The sequence below is a fragment of the Suricata suricatta genome, chromosome 8 (assembly GCF_006229205.1).
Source record: "Suricata suricatta isolate VVHF042 chromosome 8, meerkat_22Aug2017_6uvM2_HiC, whole genome shotgun sequence".
Taxonomy (NCBI): Eukaryota; Metazoa; Chordata; class Mammalia; order Carnivora; family Herpestidae; genus Suricata; species Suricata suricatta.
The window spans coordinates 322870-328692 of record NC_043707.1 but is presented as its reverse complement, the minus strand read 5'-3'; the positions used below and the strand labels follow the sequence as shown (position 1 = coordinate 328692).

The window sequence follows — 5823 nt, the reverse complement described above, 5'->3', positions numbered from 1 at the left end:
CAGTCGGTTAACTCTTTTTTTTTTTTTCTTAATTTATTTTGGAGAGACAGAGACAGTGCGATCCGGGGAGGGTCAGAGAGAGAGGGAGGTACAGAATCCGAAGCAGTCCCCAGACTCTGAGCTAGCTGTCAGCACAGAGCCTGACGTGGAGCTCGAACCCACGAACCGTGAGATCGTGACCTGAGCCGAAGCTGGACGCTCAACCGACTGAGCCCCCCAGGCGCCCCAGTGGGTTAGCTCTTGATTTCAGCTCAGGTCACGATTTCACAGTTGGTGAGCTGGAGCCCTGAGTCGGGCTCTGTGGTGACTCTGTCTCTCTCCCTCTCTGTCCTTCCCCTGCTCACACTCTCTCTCTCAAAATAAATAAGTAAACTTAAAAAAAAGAAAGAATAAAGCTGTAGACATCACAATCTGAGATTTCAAGATATACCACAAAGCTGTAATAACAATAACAATAATGCTATGATATAATCAAATATATTTATTATTATTGTATATGTTAAAAATCGATCTTTTTAGCATTTCTCATCATTCTGATTTCCTGGCAACACCCTATTTGCTTTCTTTTATTTGAAAATGCCTTTATTTGGTCTATTCTATTTTTTATAATTTATGTACATTTTTAGTGACCTGTGCACCCAACGTGGGGCTTAAACTCACAACCCTGAGATCAAGAGATGCACACTCCACTGACTGGGCCGGCCGGGGCCCCTGTTTATCTAATCTTAAAGGATATTTTTGCTAGATAGAAACTGCCGGTTGGCAAGAGTTTTTTTTACGCCGGCACTTTGAAGAGGACATTCCACTGTGCTCTGTCCTGCGTCGTTTCTGACTTCTGAGCCTCTCTCCACCACTCAGACTGCCTTCCCTGGACTCCATCCTTCTCTGGCCGTTGTCAAGACTTTCGGCTCTAGTTTGGTTCCGTCGTTGTGCCTGGGGGTGGTTTTCTTTGTACACATTCTTCTCCTGGTCACTGAGCTGCTGGAATCTGTAGAGTAACGTCTTTTACCAAATTTGAGACTTTTGGGCTATTAATGTTTCACATTGTTTTTCTGCCTCCTTCTCTCTTTCCAGTCCTCTTGGGACTCCAACGATTTTTATTTTTTTTAGATTTTATTTTTAAGTAATCTCTACACCCAATGTGAGCTCGAACTCACAACCCCAAGACCAGGAGGCCCCCCCGTAGCCCGGCCTGCATCTGCAGCCCAGGGAAACTGAGGAGGGGTGCCACGGGGGCCTGCCCCGGCACACATCTGGGGCTCCCGCCGGCCCCTGCACCTCAGAAGGGGACCAAGACTTTGCTCTGGTGGCCGCGCTGCAGTGCACCGGGCCTCACTGCAGGCTCGCTGGGGGCCCAGAGCCCGCGGGCATTACCTGTGGGTCTTGGGGGCCAACACCCAAGACAGGAAGCGACAGGAAGTGACAGGAAGCGTTTGTTTGCTCGGATAAAACGGGGATAAATAAGAACCACGTGCTGAGCTGTAAAAAATAAAAATAAAACAACTAATGTTTATTTATGCATAAATTTAAGAGTATGTACTTCCAATTTTTTTGGTGGGAAAATGATTTTTCTAATAATAGATGGTATTTGGACTGAAAAAAACAACTTTGTTTTGGTAAAATAAATATCCAAAAACCTTATGTTGTTCCCAAAACTCCTGCGTAAACAAAACTTGTTGAGTAAACAAAAAACTTTCGGGTTTCCTATGAAACCAGATGTCTGGGCACCCTGGTGCCGTTTATGCAGACAAGGCAGGGCACCTCCAGACCACAGCGGCTGACCCAGCTCCTGCCTCTGGGGGACCTGCGGTGGGGGATGGGGTGGCGTGAAGGGAGGCCGGGGACAGACACACACACACACACACACACACACACACACACACACACCCGGCCTCCTACACCAGTGGCACTTGGAGGAACCCATGCAGGTTCTGGAAGACTGGATGGAAGAGAGCAGCCAGGGTGTCCGAGGGGCTGGAGCCCCTCGCAATGTTTGCAGGGCTGAGCACCTGCCTCCAGCTGGAAGAGACGCCCTGGGAGTTGGGGCCAGATGTCAGCTGGGCCCCGAGTGGCAGCACCACTTGCTTGCAACCACCAGGAAGGGAGGGAGGAAGGGAGGAAGGAAGGAAGAGAGGAAGAGAGGGAGGGAGGAAGGTAGACAAGAAGGGAGGAAAGAAGGCAGGGAAGGAGGGAGGGAGGGGGAAGGAAGGGAGGCAGGGGGGAGGGGAGGGCCGACTGCACTTTCCCTGCCTCCGAGAGGCGGTCCTGAGGCGTGGCATCCTCAAAATCCAGGTGCTGTAGCTCTTCCTCTGACTATTTGAATAAAACTGAATTATAGGTGTTTCTTTACTTGTGTTAAGTTTTGACATTTTTACCCAAAGCAAAGATAATAATGCTTGTTGTGGCCAGACCCAGGCTGTGTGCAGGAAAAACCCCTTGTCTGCCCCTCTGCCTTCCGCTCTGTGTGCGGGGACACCGGCCCACTCCGTCCTCACTCAGAGCCGGCCAGGGGACCTGCGAGCTGTCCAGTGCGGAAACGGGGTGTATCCCTGTTATCCAGCACCCGGCTTCCCCACTCTGGCGGTGGTCCTGCAGGAGTCCCAGCGGCCACGGTGACAGCTGTGCAGAGCCTCACTTCCGTCTGTGTCCTGGTTTGGCATGGAGGAGGAAGGTCACGCAGAGCTCCCAAGTTCCTGCCAGGACACAGCCTTCTGCCGCCAAGTCCCCGAGTGTCTGTCCTCAGGGTCCCATGTTTTTGTTACGTCCTCATGCTGCCACAGAAACCTCCCAAGGCCAAGGCGCCCGTCCTCCCCTGGGCGCAGCGCGAGGCCTCCCGAGGTCGTGTGTTGTTGTGTGAAAAACGCACCAGCAGGTCAGCCTTCATCAGAGCGTCTAAATAGCACATCCCGAGCCGCCGCTGGAATCTTCTCTCACCCTCCCCGGTGATGGCCTGTGTATAGCATGAGTGTATTTTTCTTTCGGTTTCAATGTGGACATTTCCTTTCTATCTTAGGTACAGTAACCCTGTGTTATATGCACGGCACGTAAACTCTCCCATCTGTCTTTTGACTTGATGACTTTTATCCTACTTTTTATTTTCACAGTTTTTATTCTTATACAACATTGTTTAAAAGTAATCTCTACCCCCAAAGTGGGACTCAAACTCACAACCCGGAGATCAAGAGTCAAGTGCTTGGGACGCCTGGGTGGCCCAGTCCGTTAAGTATCTGGCTCTTGACTTAGGCTCAGGTCATGATCTCACAGTTCCTGAGGTCTAGGCTACTTGGGATTCTCTCTCTCTTCCTCTCTCTCAGCCCCTCTCCTGCTCACTCTCAAAAAAAACCAAGAAAAGTCATGTGCTCTAGCCATCCAGGTGCCCCTACATACATAATATTTTTTAAAATCACAATAGGGCGCCTGGGTGGCTCAGTCGGTTAAACCTCTGACTTTGGCTCAGGTCAGATCTCACGTTCGTGGGTTCGAGCCCCCCGTCAGGCTCTGTGCTGACGGCTAGCTCAGAGCCTGGAGCCCGCTTCTGGTTCTGTGTCTCCTTCTCTCTCTGCCCCTCCCCCTCTCATGCTCTGTCTCTCTCTGTCTCAAAAATAAAATAAAAACATTAAAAAAAAAAAATCACAATAATATTTTTTAATGTTTACTTATTTTGAGAGCTAGAGAAGAAGTGAGGCAGTGGCAGAGAGAGAGGGACACAGGATTCCAAGCAGGCTTTAAGCTGTGAGTGCAGAGCCACATGCGGGGCTTGAACCCACGAGCTGTGAGATCATGCCCTGAGGTGAAATCAAGATTGGGTCACGCAGCTGACTGAGCCGCCCAGATGCCCCTTATATGTAACATTTTTAAAATTGTAGTCAAATGAGTAACTTTTGCTTCATGATTCCCCAATTTCCTGTCCATCTCGCTTAGTAAAATATTTCCCTTTACTCTAAGGAGTGTGTTCTAAGTCCTTAGAATGAATGTTTCTGGGTCCTTTGGGGGGGAATACAAGAGTCTCTCTCCGGACAGGACCCTCCCGGGTGGGGGGCTCAGCTTCCTGTCTTTACACTGAGGCCCTCCACGGCGGGCTCTGGGGTTCTGCCCACTGCTGACGCTTTGGTACTTAGCTCAGGTCTCCTGACTCCAGTCCAGGGCTGCAGGTCCATCTACACACTCCCCTGCCCCCAGACACAGCCCTGGGACAGGGTGTGTCTGTCACCTCCCCTCCTACCTGATGCGGAACTTGGGCACAGGAGCCTCCGGCTCAGGGGAGGCCCCGGAGTGGGGAGAGCTAGTGGGGGCCTGAGCCCCCAGGGCAGAGCAGCCTCCACAGCGGCGGTCCCAGCACGACCCCGGGTCAGCGCTGAAATCACCACTCAGCAAAATCCCAGAAGTGACCTCTGTCCCTTTACATTGAGAATGGCCAGGGGAGTCCCCTGCTGCCAGGGGTGAGGAGGGCCCAGCCAAGATCCCAAAGGAACAGAGGGTCTCGTAGATGGCCTCCACCCTGGCCATCCTCCCTGGGACTCCGCTCTCTTCCCCATCTCCAGCCTCCGTCTGGCCTTGGACTGACTGGGTCGATTTCTCCTTCTTTCCCTTCTTTAAACTCTTGCAAACAATCCCCAACCCCCTGTCCCAAGCAGTACAAAATGCAAAAAGATTCCAACAGGTGAAGCCCCACCTTCCGAACCGTGGCTGGCTCCCTCCCCAGCTAGCCAGCTAGGGGCTGTTCACTTTGCCTTTCTCTAAGGCCGGCGGTTGGAGGAGCCTGTTTGCATATCCTTTCCGGGAGTCTCCTTGGATTTACCAGAGAGGGGACTTCGTTAGGGATGTGTAGGGCTCTTCGTTATTAAACTCTATTACTATCAGTCGTATGAAGGTTGGCCGCTTGCGACGGGTATCCGGAACCGGTCCTTCCCACGTGGTGCACTGTGTTGACCTTGCTTATCACAGTTTTGCTACGAAGAAAGCTTGGAAAGCTTTGATTTCACATAGTTGAATTTCTGTGTCGCCCCTAGTCTTCTGGGTTTGAGGACATACTTAGAAATGCCTTGGCTTCCCCAGGACTTTGAAAAAGTGGCTCCAAATGTTTTTCTGGTCTCCGGATCGTTTCCTTTTAACGCCTAAATCTGTAACCTGTTTGGAATCTAACCCAATGTGAAGGCTGAGGGATGAATCCCACTAACGCCAATCCTCACGTTAGATGGTCTGAAATTTCTACACTAACAAGGAGCCCTTGCATTTTCCATAAAAGTTTTCTTGACACATGCTGGCTTCGTGGTGTGAGGGCTGGAGGGCTGGCCTGGGGAGTCGCTCCGAGGGGCTGGAGGCTGGAGGCCTGCGGTCAAGGCCCAGGGTCGCCAGCGGAAATGCGCCCAGGACACACTGTTTGGTGGACAGGAGTTCCGCCTGGGCCCGCGCTCCGTCCCCGAGGCCCTCAGCGCTCGTGTCCCGGCTCACCGTTCAGGGAACCTGGACACTCGCGCCGCGTGGAGCGTGAACCCCAGAGACCGCAGGAAGCATTTGGGGGCTCCGAGCATCCCCACCGCCTCAAAGGTACAGTGTGTTCCAATTCACTGTCCCGCCACTTTTCCCTCTGAATTCCTGGGTCCTGCCCTCTGTCCCCCCCACCGGTGTCCCCTGGGCCCCACGTCCCCCGCGCGCCCTCGGTCCCACGTCTCTCGAGTCTCCTCGGTCCCAGCCCTCTGCCCCTACACGGGTGTCCCCTCAGCGCCCCGTCCCCTGAACCCCCTCAGCGCCACACCCCCCCCCCAACGCCCACTGGGTCCCGCCCCAGGCCTCTGCACTCCCACCGATGTCCCCTCCGTCCCA

The 5823-nt window shown here is 52.8% G+C and overlaps 1 long non-coding RNA gene across 1 annotated transcript in view; it reads right to left on the bottom strand.

The window, feature by feature from the left end:
* Positions 1–621: 621 nt before the first annotated feature.
* LOC115298778 overlaps positions 622–5823 on the bottom strand; it is a 5698-nt gene continuing 496 nt past the window's right edge. Inside the window, exons 2-3 of the long non-coding RNA XR_003911854.1 lie at positions 1375–1479; positions 622–988 (exon numbers count right to left, since the gene is read on the bottom strand). This is a non-coding gene — a long non-coding RNA (uncharacterized LOC115298778). The remainder of the gene's footprint in view (positions 989–1374; positions 1480–5823) is intronic.